This window comes from Musca autumnalis, unplaced genomic scaffold (genome assembly GCF_047663935.1).
Source record: "Musca autumnalis isolate F117 unplaced genomic scaffold, ASM4766393v1 scaffold_1, whole genome shotgun sequence".
Classification (NCBI taxonomy): Eukaryota; Metazoa; Arthropoda; class Insecta; order Diptera; family Muscidae; genus Musca; species Musca autumnalis.
The window spans coordinates 173402935-173417207 of NW_027411644.1; the positions used below are offsets into that span (position 1 = coordinate 173402935).

General features: G+C 35.9%; 1 protein-coding gene across 1 annotated transcript in view; it reads left to right on the plus strand.

The window, feature by feature from the left end:
- Apc2 (Adenomatous polyposis coli 2) overlaps positions 1 to 14273 on the plus strand; it is a 75020-nt gene that overhangs the window by 35836 nt on the left and 24911 nt on the right. The window lies entirely within an intron of this gene.

A 14273-nucleotide genomic window follows, 5' to 3' on the forward strand; every position in this document is an offset into this window, starting at 1 on the left:
GCGTGGAGAGATACTATTATCATTGAATTCATTTATTCCTCTGAAATTTTACAGCATTTTTGTAGGGATTTTTTTTGTATTTGAAGTTTTTATCTAATTAAAATATTCACAACAAAAATAGGAAGCATTATTTAAGTACAATTAATGAGTTTTCAGGACAAGGCAGGGCTTAAGTGAAGGAAATTCTTTAAAAGATTCTTTACGAAAGTTAATTATGGCTCATTTTCGAACTTAGCTATGTTTGGAGAAAACATACGAGATTCAAAGTTTGGATCTAATCGATTGCTCCATTTAAGGGTTTATGGCCACTTACAAGTTTTACAAAATCGAAAATTTTTTATTGGCTCATTTTTAAGTATAGGTAGAATAAATAAATCGAAAAAATCGAAATTTTTTATTGGCTTATTTTTAAGTACAGGTAGAATAGAATATCGCACAAAAATTAGCTGAGATTTGAGCGTTAGAAAGAGAAAATTCATTGTGATTTGTATGTAACATCGAAATTTGGAACACGGCTTTCTTAAAATGGAATTTTGGAATGCGGTGCCCACTGTAGCTCGAAAGTGGATGATCCGACCTTCAAATGTTTTTGTGGAATTATTATACATATAAAAAGCTCGTTCTTAAGCGAGAGAATCATATATTTTTTTTTTTGACGGATTTAAGGTAGAAACATAATCAATCGTCGCTAGCTTTGCTTGCTTCCGAAATGTCAAATTATAAAGGAATGCCAGAGCCTCCTAAAGAAGAACGCAGGCGTATTTACAAAGAGGCTCTGGCATTCCTTTATAATTTGACATTTGGGGAAGCAAGCAAAGCAAGCGACGATTGATTCTGTTCTGGACCTTATGGCGTAAAGATTATGAATTCTTTTAGTTAAAATCGAAATATTGATTTTTACAGTTCACAACTTTTTTAAAAATTTATATTTTTTAATTCCGTTTCGTTTAAGGACAAGATTATTAGGTTCCTAATGATCCCACAAAAACATATGCTGATCGGTTTATTCGTTTTCGAGCTACAGTGGACACCGCAAACGGCTTTTCGTAGGCGGCCATTTGTCAGAACAATGTGCAATATTTTTCAAAAAAAAAAAAAAATCCGAAAGTAGTTCAAGGTGTGCTCTACACCTTTTTCAGATGTAATTCGAAACATTTTAGTTGTAATTCGTAACCTTTCATTTGTAATTCGAGAATTATATTCGTAATTCGTAACATTTCATTTGTAATTCGAATTATTCCATTTGTAATTCGAACTATTCCATTTGAAATTCGAATTATTCTATTTGTAATTCGAATTACAAATGGAATAATTCGAATTTCAAATGGAATAATTCGAATTACAAATAGAATAATTCGAATTTCAAATGGAATAATTCGAATTACAAATGGAATAATTGAAATTTCAAATGGAATAATTCGAATTACAAATGGAATATTTCGAATTACAAATGGAATAACTCGAATCACAAATGGAATAATTCGAATTACAAATGGAATACTCGAATTACAAATAAAATCTTACGAATTACAAATAGAATTCTCGAATTACAATTAAAATAATTCGAATTACATCTGAAAAAGGTGTATAAGATGAAAACAAAATCTTCTGAAGCATTTTGGTAGATTTCTTGTAAAAAATTCACGAAAAATGTAAATTTTCATGCTCAATAAGTGGCCATATCCCCATAAGACATATTGCACGTAGAATTTAGCGGATATTTTTGAACTTTTGTGGGGGAGGTACCAGAAGGAGCAGACCGATGAGCACCATCTGTGCGAACTTTATCTAAGATTCGTAGAAAAGCAATACAGTATTCAGAGCTTGGATCAACTGAGTATCCAGAACGAAAGTTGTCGTGAGCAACAACGAAAGTTGTAGGGACTTTTTGAACCTTTCGGGTTATTTTCTGGGGAAGTATGGACTTGTCCCTGAAAAAACTTGTAGAGCAGGTCTTAAACTGCACTTTTCCGAAATTGTGTGTGAGAGGTACACGAATCGGTACACTCATTCAAGCCTAATCTATGTCTCGTAGAAATATTACGATATGCAAAGTTTGGATCAACAGAGTATTTAGTGCGAATGTTGTCGTGCGTGCTATACGTGGTGATAGTAGGGGTTTTTTACTGCTTTCGCGGCATTTTCAAGGGAAGTTTGGATTTGCCCCTGAAAAAAATTGTACCTTCGTAAGGAGGTTGTTGCACAAAAAATCAAAGCTATTTGAGAGGAGGCCTTAAACAGCACTTTTCAGAAATTTTGTGTGGGAGGTACCCGAAGGAGTGGAAATAGTCCGTCCCGATCTATATCTGAAAGGAATAATACGATGTGCAAAGTTTGGACCAAATCATCGCTCCCGCGATAGTTATAATTCATACCATTTTACAGAAAAATTTTGAACTTTTGTGGGGGAGGTACCCGAAATAGTGAACCGATATGACCCATCTTTGAACTATGTTTGGACAAAATATTACGATGGCCAATTTTGGCTACAGCCACGGACATAGCTAAATCGACACCAAATTGCCTGAAACGGATTTCGTCCAAACATACTTAGGGTCTAAAACCATTATTTCGACAAGACACAATTTGGTCGTATGAAAGTGTGAATACTAGGGTTATGACTTTTTGACATTTTTTTCTCAAAAATGATTTCCTGTAGTTAGAATGAATGAACTTTTGCCTATTAATGCCTATAATAACATTCACATCATTTTATTATAAAAAAGGTTCTGCACAAAGCAATTTGAAAAAAAAAATTTGAAAAAATTCTATGAAATGAAAAAAAAATCTAAAAAATTACATATTTCCTGTTGCTCAAATAAATGGCCTTTTGCCTATTAAAGACTTAAATAACTTTTATTCAATTTAAATATTGAAAAAGGTCATGCAAACACCACTTTTAATTTGTATGATATATGAAATAAAGTTATATATAATAAAAAATGAAATATATGTTATAATACGATAATAAAATTAGTGAGAAACAAATGGTTATGTCGTTTTGGTCATGCCGTGTGCCCCTATGCCTTATTTTCATTTAAATATCTGCTAAAGTACAGTACACATTGTCAGTTTTCAATGACGATTTTTTACAATTATCGATAACTGTCCAGCCGTCCAGCAACCACAAAATATTTTGTGGTTGCATGATGAATGACAAAAATGAACGGTCACACTAGCAAGCAACAACAACGCTGCCATTCAAAACTGACACATGTGTACTTAGCTCTACCGTGACTTCAAAAGTTCTGAAAAATAAAAACTTTAAAAGCTGGTTGTGTGGAATCTTTTTTATCGAATCACTTTATAAATAATATTTTATGGAATCTTAGGTAAAAAAAAAAACTCACCAAAATATCATACAGGGATACGAGGTTGTAAAAAAGTAATAACCCTAGTCATATATCCTGTTTAACCTAAAGGCCGAGGGTATAAAAAGGGAAAACTTGAAACTTTGTATAACTTTCACCATAACTTATATTGCCGTTCTACACGGGCTTATACTAAAACGTGGATCTATATCGACAATTCCGCGCAGAAATATGTTATAGCTTCAACGGAGACTAAACAATGTGTATGAGAATAATGTGGCCCAAATTTTCAAATACAGAAAATCAGGAAGTACCGTTCTGCGGGAATGTTTAATCCCGGAAGACTTTATACCAAATTCCATCTACTTCGGATAAAAATTCCCAAAATCGGGAGGTACCCGTTCTATGTGGGTGTATCATGTCCCAGCAAAAATTCCCAGCAAAAAATGTCCCAGCAAAAATTCGGATCCGTTAGTCATTACGTAACCCATTACAAAGTAATGTAAACAAGTTTCTTTTCGCATTACAAGTAATCGGAAAAGTAATGGGTTACTTCTTAAAAAATTTACAAGGCAAACCTACTTATTTTACTCCTCACTAAGTAATGAGGACGGTGGCACAGTGTGAGTGTGTGTCCGACTATAAATCCTGGGGTTGTGTGTTCAACGCTCACCGTCGGCACGCGAGTTTTTTTAATTAAAAAATAACAGTTCGTGGTGCACATGTGCGCTGCACATTTAAGTTCTTAAGCAACCCTTAATATTCGTGTTCGTGGCACAGTGTGTAGTGTCTTCGGCCAGAGGTTTCGTGGGTTCAATTCGGGAAAACAGCGAAATAAAATAAAGTAAAATAAAAGTAAGAAGTGCGATGAAATTAAAAACAAATTCTCTACATAAACTGTTCTAAAAATAGAAACTTCTAGTGGCCACAGAATAACTAGTTATTCTAGTGGTCATAAAATAACTAGAAACTGAGTGCAACATGCCCTTGTAAAAATAATGGGGAAGAAAGGGGGTTTGTGAGTAGTTACGGCTGCCAAAACTCCCTTACAAAACCCATGATTTTGTGAGGACTTTTTTTGCTGGGGTGGACCTTTACCATTCTTCGCGGGAATCTTTTAATCTCATAACGAAGACTTTATACCAGATTTAACCTATGTCCGCTGATTATGTCGGCTTAGTCCTTAAAAATTCGCAAAATCGGGAGGTACCGTTCTATGAGGGCTACATCAAATCGTTGACCTGCACCGACAAATTTCTGAAGAAAAGTTTTTCTAGCCCTAGCGAAGACTAAATAACAAATATTAGTTATTTCAGTTGGATGATGCAGCTAAAAACTTAAAAATTCCAAAAATCTGAAAGTATCGTTCTATGGGCGCTATATCAAATCGTTCACCTGCACCGACAAATTTCTGAAGAAAGGTTGTGCAGCCCAAGCCAAGTCTTATTACCAAATTTAAGCCATTTCGATGAGATAATTAGGTTAAAATCTTGAATCGGGAGGAACCGTTCCATATCAAAACGTGGATCTATGTGCACAATGATGAGAATCATAAATGTCATGAGAGCCATACAGCTAATTCAGGCCGAAAAAGAAGATAAAAACTTGAAAATACCTGAAATCGGGTGTTCTGGTTATATGAGGCTATACCCAATCGTGGACCTATGTCGATTTCTGGTGTAATGAGTGCCACCAGACAAGAGATCCATGGGAAAGGGTGATAATGCGATTAATCCTCTCTTCGCCCGCTCCTCATCGTTGCATTTTCATAGCAATTGACAGTTCAGAATTGCACATAGGTGCTTACCTTCAGGGGAGAGATGTAGTTGCACTCCATTCGGTTCTGGTAGCACAAAATCGCCGAACTTACGTTTTCTAGAAAACTGTACCATTTCTGTTTTCGCTGGATTAACTCCAATGTCGCTTGTGACTCATCCAGACAGCTTTGATAAGGAATTCTGCATAAGTTCCAAATAATAGAGCAGAATTCGCCAGTAATCAGTAGTACTACATAATAAGCGTAGGCGGCAAAGTTAATGGCCTGATTGCCTAATTCCATCAGTATGTTGTTGATCACAATCAGCCACAGCAACGCACAGTGTCCGATTTTCCGAAAAACCTGGCCAAAACTCTAAAAATTAATGGATTTTGACCTAATTTTTGGTGCTTATGTTTTTTCGGGCCGATGATTACATTTTTGATATTATTTAACCCTCAGGCGGTCATTTAAGGGTTCTTTTTGGTCCCTCCTCCTATAAAATGTGATCTTATCGAATCAAAATATTCTACAAATTTCTTCGCCATCAATTTTTACTATAGGTCCTAGAATACACGGAAACTCTATATCTTACCTTAACTCCAGAAATATTCAAATTAGAAAAACATTTTAGGGTTAATGTCGTACTTCATCAAAGTTTTGGCAAAATTGTCATACAAAGCATCATTTTAGAAGAATGGCGTCAAAGACAAAAATTTTCTCAGCTAAATTTCACTATAAGTTGCCAAAGAAATGAAATCTCTATTTGCATCACATACCAAGGAAATATCGGTATCAATTTTGCAAAAAAAAAAAAAAAAACCAAGAAACTAAAATAGGGGTGCAAGCTTCCACAATTTCTACAGTTTTGGAAATATTTGAGTTAAGATCACTTGGAAAGTGACCCTATACTATATTCTGACATTCTGAATGAAAGAAAATCTGTATATACCTGCAAGACAAAATATCACATAAAAACGAAAAGTGCAAATATGTGTAGGATGTTTCGATGGAAATTGGTAAAAACCCTTCCTTTTTTTATGAAATTATAAATTACACGGCCCAACTCGATCTTACTCACAACTATTTTCATAATTTATTGTGAAAATTGATCTTGAAAAAAATTAACAAGTACGGACATCAATTATTAAAGAACGCACAATTCATTGGCGACACTTAAATACGTTTCACATACCTTTCATTACAATTACAAAAAGAAAATATTTAATAACCGTTGTTTATTTTGCATATTATCATAGATTTATAAACAACTTAAATATTTAAAAAAAAAAATAAAATTCCAAATATGGTCACTTCGACCTGCTTTTATACCCACTTATTAAACAAGAAACGGATATATTTTTTTTATAACTACACGCACTGGGATCCTATAAACAATATCTGACCCTTTTTAGTGTAAATTGATAATTTTTTTTCGATTTTTGGCCAGGTTTTTTGTGAAATCGGACACTTTGCAACGGGCAGAGTAGCTACCCCACCCTAAGGTGTACCCCTCGCTAATGTTCCAATGGCCGTCTACCCAATATTTGAGTTTAGAATTTTGCTTTCCAGCATTTTATTTATCCAATGTGTCAGGGTTTTGCCGTGTTAACATTTCTAAGTGAGAGGTGAATTTATTCGAGTTTTACGTTGTTGAAAGCTCCCTCTATGTCTCCTTGTCCCTTTCAATATAACCAGTCTGCTCATGAGAGCTTCCACTGATTTGCCTATAATGTAGACATGTTGCTGGTCTTTTACGATCAGTATTTCAAATATCTTAAGGAGAAAGGATGGGAAGTTAATAGGTATGTAATAGGAAATTTTGGTTCACAGACTGTAGACGAAAGAGGAGCAAACATCTTTTAGAAATTACTTTCGGTTAGATGTCGTTTCTCTAACTAACCCCAGCAAACTGAGCGTCTAAAAGATCCACAAAGTTAAATAGACATGTTACTCTAGTCTACCAGAGATTGCCCTCAGAAAGTTCTGATTCAGTATGTCACAAAAATCCCTTTGCCATCCGCCTCCCCTGGAAGACTCAACCAGTACAAGCAGAGAAAAAATATTTTTGGCTTTTGTTGGAACAACAATATCCATTTTTGTTCCAACAATTTATTTGTTTTGTTCAAGCATTGCAATTGCAAATCCAAAAATACCTTATTTTGCTCCAAAAATACAAAACAAGAACAACTTGCGAAATTCCACAATATTGTAAAAATCATTGGCAATACCTATGGTAGGAACTATCATAATCTAGAATTTTTACAAAAACCATTGTCAGCCCAGAAAACCTATTGCTGACATTTTTGATTTGATCGTATATAATTCTCATATACACTTTCAACATAAATTTGGTTTAAATGTAACGTATAATATTATGAACATTGACAAACACAACACATGGCCAGGTTTTGCCAGGTTTAACTAAAAAGACAAATTGAATGAAGAAACATATCTGCTCCATTGCGCTCATCCTCCAAGCATCTATCCCAACATAAGGAATACCATAAAACCACAACAAATATGAATAGAATTACGACTAATGCTAAGTTTACATTTACGAAATCCACTCGATTTCAACTGTCAATTCCATAGCTCAAACGTCAAATGAAATCACATTGGATTAACCTATGGAATTGACAGTTGAAATCGAGTGGATTTCGTAAATGTAAACCAAGCATAAGAATACTTCTCAGATTGTGGTGTACCTCAACTATCAAAACACAAAGAGAAGAATGAGAAAGAAGAAATAATAAATAAAAACAAGAATCTCTGGTGTACATACACAAAAAAGAACAAAGATAAAATAAAAAAAAAAAACAAAGATAAGAGGAACTCATACAAACAAAATAAAATTGTCGAAGAAAATAATATTGTCCAGCAGACAAAAACCATTGTTGGATATGACAACAACTATTGTTGGATATGACAAAAAAATTGTTGTAATTAGCAGAAACGATTGTTGGACTCACAATACTACATGCGGAATCTAACAATATCTTTACAATACATATTTTGTTATTCCAATATTGTTGGATCAATAATATTTTTTCTCTGCGTGTGGGGGAATGGCATCTCCCTTGGGAATATCTCGCCTTAGAAGACTTGGCAAAGGATACCTGTATAAAAGGTGATGACAATGCGATATTCTGTAGATTTGCTTTGCAGCAATTGTGGTAAATTTCAACTTTTATTAGGGTATGAAAACACCTTCTTATTAAACGCATTGTTTATTATAAAACACAGCTACTGCTGCTGTTACCGATTTCTTATTTTACTACAAATGTTGAACAACGAAAACAATAACAACAATAGTGTGCGTGGGTATAAAGAAAAAAGATGTCATTGCATGTTACTCTTCCATTGATTTTGTTGACATGAAAAGTTGTTTTCATTGTTATTTTCTGAATTGCAAATTATTTTTGTGTGAAGTTTAGATGCTTTTGGACTAACCTTCCCGACTAACCATTGTATTTTAGGAAGTTGCCAAAATATTGTAATTTTTATGACAAAACAAAATCGATTTTGCACACACAAATGCCTCATATTACACAAGCTACAATGGATGAGTTGGAGTTAATAAATTCCAAAAACAAAAAAAATTAAAACAGTGAAGTGAGGAAAACTCCATAACGAATTGGTACTACATGTTACGTTTTAGGATTAACATATAAATTGCAGGGTTTGTTGTACAAAAACACAAACATTTCTCTTACGTTAATGTTTTGTATTAAAACACAATTGTGGGGATTTTCGGGTAATGAACATCGTGTCAACAAACCCATTTAAGTGATGCACAAACATTTGTGTGAATTCACCAAAATTTCCTAGCAAATGTAGCTTTGTTTAAATGGCAGTTGTCATTTCCCCATTTCTTCTTGGTCCTACCTACGGTGGAAATTGTTTTTAATTGTTCCACAAACATCCCATACGGGACAAGGGAGACTTCTCTCATATCAATGAGTGCACCCCGATTCATATTAGCTCAATGATATGGGACCTACTGTTTATCGCCGAGTCCGAACGGCGTGTCTTAAGACACCACTTTGTAGAGAAGTTTTACATGGCTGCAATACTCAGGAAATGTCGCCAACATTACTGAGGGGTATTTTGCCACCGTTGAAAATTTTGATGTTGACTGTCCTGGGAATCGAACCCACGACCTTCAGCGTGCAAGGCGGGTGTGCATACCATTGCACCACGGTGGCAAATTTTAGTAAACATTTATTCGACAACGAAATTAGTGGTTAGTAGCATCATCCTAGCAACCAAATTGCAAACAATCATCGCGCGTACTGCATATAGTATTTATCCGAGGAGCAAACATCACGTGAAGGATGGAGGAAGAATCAAGCAAGCAAGCAAGTATAGTTCTCAACATCACAATGCGGACTTTTTTCTCATCGATCTTACGGACGGATATTTGATATTTCACCACGCTGAATAGCCTTTTTAATTGCAAAAATGTCAGCCTCAAATTCAATACTTAGAGATCTCCGCCAAGGAACCCATGTTATGACCAGGGGTGTCATGCTGCTACCGAAGAGAAAAATACGGCTCATAGGACTTCTCTACAGTGTAGCCCACGAGAGAGGTATAGGGAGAAAAGGAGAGAGAAGAAACTCCTTTTCCACAGGAAAAAGAGAGAAATGAAAAAGCGGGAGTGTGAAAAAGTCGAGATATACAGGAGCCGGAATGAATTCCAAAAATTCTACCAAAGAGTGAAACATAAAAACTGATGGCTTTAGTAATGTCATATTCTCTTGTAGTGACCAACAGGGTAATTTGATAACAGATACAGATAATATGATCAGGATATGGAAAGACCCTTTTTCCAAAAGGGTACCACAATTTTAATTCTAGAAGATGGTATGGAATGTGTACCGCCCGGCCAAGATGAGGTAAAGACAGCAATAAACCGGCTGAAGAACAATAAGGCAGCAGGAGTTGATGGCTTACCAGCCGAGCTGTTCAAAGCCGGAGGCGACACTCTAATAAGGTGTGTGCACCAGGTAGTTAGACCGACGATTGGAACCTGAGCATCCTGTGTCCCTTTCACAAGAAATTACCTCCATTCTTGTGGAAGGGACACAGGATGCTGTTTGCTCAAACTATAGGGGCATAAGTCTGCTCCCTATTGCTTATAAGATAGTGTCAGAGATATTGTGCCAACGACTTAAGCATATAATATATATAATTGTTCCACAAACGTCCCATACGGGACAAGGAAGACTTCTCTCATATCAATGCGTGCACATGGCTGAGATACTCAAGAAATGTCGCCAACATTACTGAGGGGTATTTTGCATATGACCAAAAAATAATTGGGTCATACCAATGCGGCTTTAGACCTGACAAATCCGTCATTGACCAGATAGATATTTAGCCTGCTACAAAACCTATAAAAGGCCCAAGAAATGAAGATCAACACTTACCATCTGTTTAGGTGTGGGAGGGTAAATCCATAGGCTTTATTTACAAAGATAGCTCTGGATACCGTTTGATGAACAGTTGAGGGCGAAAAAAAAAAAACAAGAAAATAAAACACAAGCAGTATCAGTTTAAATATTAAATAATATGCTGGTTTATTGGTGATGTTTATTTCTTTTCTCATACAACAAAGATTACCTTGTAATCTGGGGTGGCGACAGAGGCCTGTTACAACAAAGGTTACCAATTGTAATTTGGGGTGGCGACAGAGGCCGGTTAGTATTAACGCGTAGACGTTATGTTAAAGCGCGAAAAGTTAACTACTCAACGGTTGGTCGACCAGTGAACATAGAGGTTCTTGCAATCGCAGAGGATTACAGTGATCGCAGAGGATCTGAGTCGATTTATACTACTACAATTACATATTCCAATGAGAGAAAACGCAACAAGCACCGCTCGTTGGCATCAACCCTCTGCGGCCTCCGCAGCTGAGGTGATGCACGATGACGTTAATCAGCAGTCCGATAGACCAAGTGTCTAGCAATTTATACCAAAAATTGGAATACAATAGGTTTAAATGTTAGAAAAGAACGTAAATTCTGATTCCTAAGTGAGCTATGTACAATACCGATATTAATTTTTAATTTAATCTAATTTTCTAAAGTGGTTGATTTCCATTTCGTGTGCGAGATTAGATACCAGATACCGGAGGAACTGAACCTGTGAGGAGGTACCCGAAAATAGACTTCTGGGCCAGCAACGAATCTAAGACGACTTTAGGCGATTCAGCTTCAAGTATCTTAACAAATTTAAATGGAAGGTGCTTACACCTCGGAAGTTTTTGCTGATTCTGAAACTACAATGCTCATAGATGAGAAATATCAAGAAACAAAAAAAATCGCCGGAGGGATTTTAAAATAAATCGCGATTTAAGTTCACATTTTTAGGGGTTCTTTAGGTTTTCACGATTTAGCTTGGATACCGCGAGTTCTAAGTAAATGGTTCTAAAGAAAATGTTGTAGCAGAGAAAATTCTCCACAAGATTGTCCTATATGATATTTTTGTAGGTTTTACCGTTTTTGAGATATGGTAGTTCAAATTGGGACAATGCACTGACTGTATCGTCCCCATATAAAACAATATTATGCACAGTGCCCCTTAACTAACTTTTAATGGAAACCGCTTACACATGGGATGTTTTTGCGGTTTCTGAAACAGCAATGTTCATAGATAAGAAAAAAAACAGAAAAAATCGCCGGAGGGATTTTTAAATAAATCGCGATCAAAATTCACAATTTTAGGGTTTTTTTAGGTTTTCACGATTTTGCTTGGAAACCGCAAGTCGCATCGAAATAAGTCTAAAGAAAATGTTGTAGCTGTGAAAATTCTCCACAAGATTGTCCTTTATGATATTTTCGTAGGTCTTACCGTTTTAGAGATATAGAGGTTCAATTCAAATTTTTAGTTTTTTATCTTAAATCTTCAAGATTTTGCTTGAAAACCGCTTGTCATATGAAAATGGGACTAAAGAAAATGTTGAAGCTTTGAAAATTCTCTACAAGATTGGATGATTTATTTTTTTCTAGGTTGTGCCATTTTTAAGATATATAAGTTTAATTTGGGAAATTGCAGTAATGACATTGTTTTATAAGGAGGCGATACAGTCAGTGCATTGTCTCAATTTGAACTTCTATATCTCAAAAACTGTAAAACATACGAAAATATCATAAAGGTCAATCTTGTTAAGAATTTTCACAGCTACAACATTCTCTTTAGGCCATTTACATAGGACTCGCGGTTTCCAAGCAAAATCGTGAAAACCTAAAGAATGTGAACTTAAATCGCGATTTATTTGAAAATCCCTCCGGCGATTTTTTTCGTTTCTTGATATTTCTCATCTATGAGCATTGTAGTTTCAGAATCAGCAAAAACTTCCGAGGTGTAAGCACCTTCCATTTAAATTTGTTAAGGCACACCGTGTAATGCGTTAGTTTCCAAAAGTTTAGAGTTATTTTTCGGGGGCGAAAATTTAAGAGAACAAGTTTCTCTTGGTGTACCAGTTTTAATTTTTTTCAAACACAACGATCTGGCAGTGTGAGTAGAAAACCCAATAGTTTTCTTAAGTCTCCTTGACACAATTGAAACTTCTGAAATAGGACTATAATAGCACGAACGCTATGCAATTTGCCATTATGCACAACATTTACTCTCTCGGTTCCAAGGAGCACATTATCTTGGGGGGAGTGAGGAACCGGGTGATTGATTTCGTCCGATGTACAACCACGTTCTCGACCTTTGACGTTTGTAAAAACCGGAGAGGAGTATGCACGCAGAGAAAAAATATTATTGGAACAATCATATTCTAAGAGCAAAATAGTGTATTTTAAAATTCTTAAAATATTTATTATTGGCGCAACAATATATTTTGTGTCATCATGTTTCCTAATAAAAAATATATGGTTGAAACAACAATATATATTTTCAGATTTTTAAAATACACTATTTTGCTCTTAGAATATGATTGTTCCAACAATATCTCTTCTCTGTGTGTGGGCGTGACAAAGAAGATGTAAATACTCGACTTTTGACTTTTGTGAAAGCCGGAGCCACGTTCTCGACCTTTGACGTTTGTAAAAACCGGAGAGGAGCATGGGCGTGACAAAGAAGATGTAAATACTTGACTTTTGTGAAAGCCGGAGCGGTATGTTTTGGCTACAATTTACAGTCATAAGCTCGACTTTTGACGGGTTTAAAAGCCGAAGTAGAGCTTGGTTTCGACAAAGTGAATTTTAATTCTCGACTTTTGACATCAGTAAAAGCCGGAGGACGGTTTGAAAAAGTCGAAGCAACAACTTTCCTAGTTTGTTTGGGGGCGGTGGAGAAGGCTGTGATGCCTTTGTTTGCACGAGTTGCAACTACATATGTTTGCTGTTACAGCATGACCACGAGATAAGCAATTTATACAACACTTATACTTTTTTACGATCAAGAATTTGACATCAAACGATTATAGAGCAGCTTTCGACAACCCCTTACGTTCAAAGGTATTCCAAGCCATGTCTTAATTTGTATCCCCGAAAAGCTCACCCCGCTCTCCGAACCAAAAGAGAGGTTTTACACAAGGAGATAGCCTTTCGTGTGATCCCTCCAACATCCGGCTGGAAAAGGTTATACGAGATACAAACGTCAAAAGAAATGACACAAAGAAATTACGCCAATAGCCACATGTTACTTGTTTATGGCTGGTGATAACTGATACTTTTAAGAGGGTTAAAGAAGAACAGCTAAAGTGGATATGGCATAGAACTCGGGCCAACTGTGGATGTTGGTTCATATAATTTTGAGGTAGTTAAAAACTTCGTCCACATCTGCACCACCATAAACACAACAAACAACATCAGTTGTCAAATTAGAAGAAGAATAGTAATGGCTAACCTATGCTACTTTGGCTTAGGTTGGGTTAAAGGACGCGGAGCACGGTTGTTGGTTCGCTTTGATAGAAGGTTATCAGAGATTGGCTACCTTTGACTTTAAGAGTTGTCCTGTCTGGGTGGCAGGGTCTTCCTTTGAATAAGACGTTGTGGTCGAAGGAGGCGAGTCGTTTCTACGTTGATGGGGTCAAATCAGAACCGCTCCCGGTTTAGCCTTTGGGGCTATGGGAGTCGATGTTGTCATTGATCTAGCTTCTTCAATTGTCGAAAAAGCTTATTTCTTTTAGGATTTCTCTTGCGTAGATGAGGAATGAGATTAACCTTTATTAGATTGCATTCTCTCAC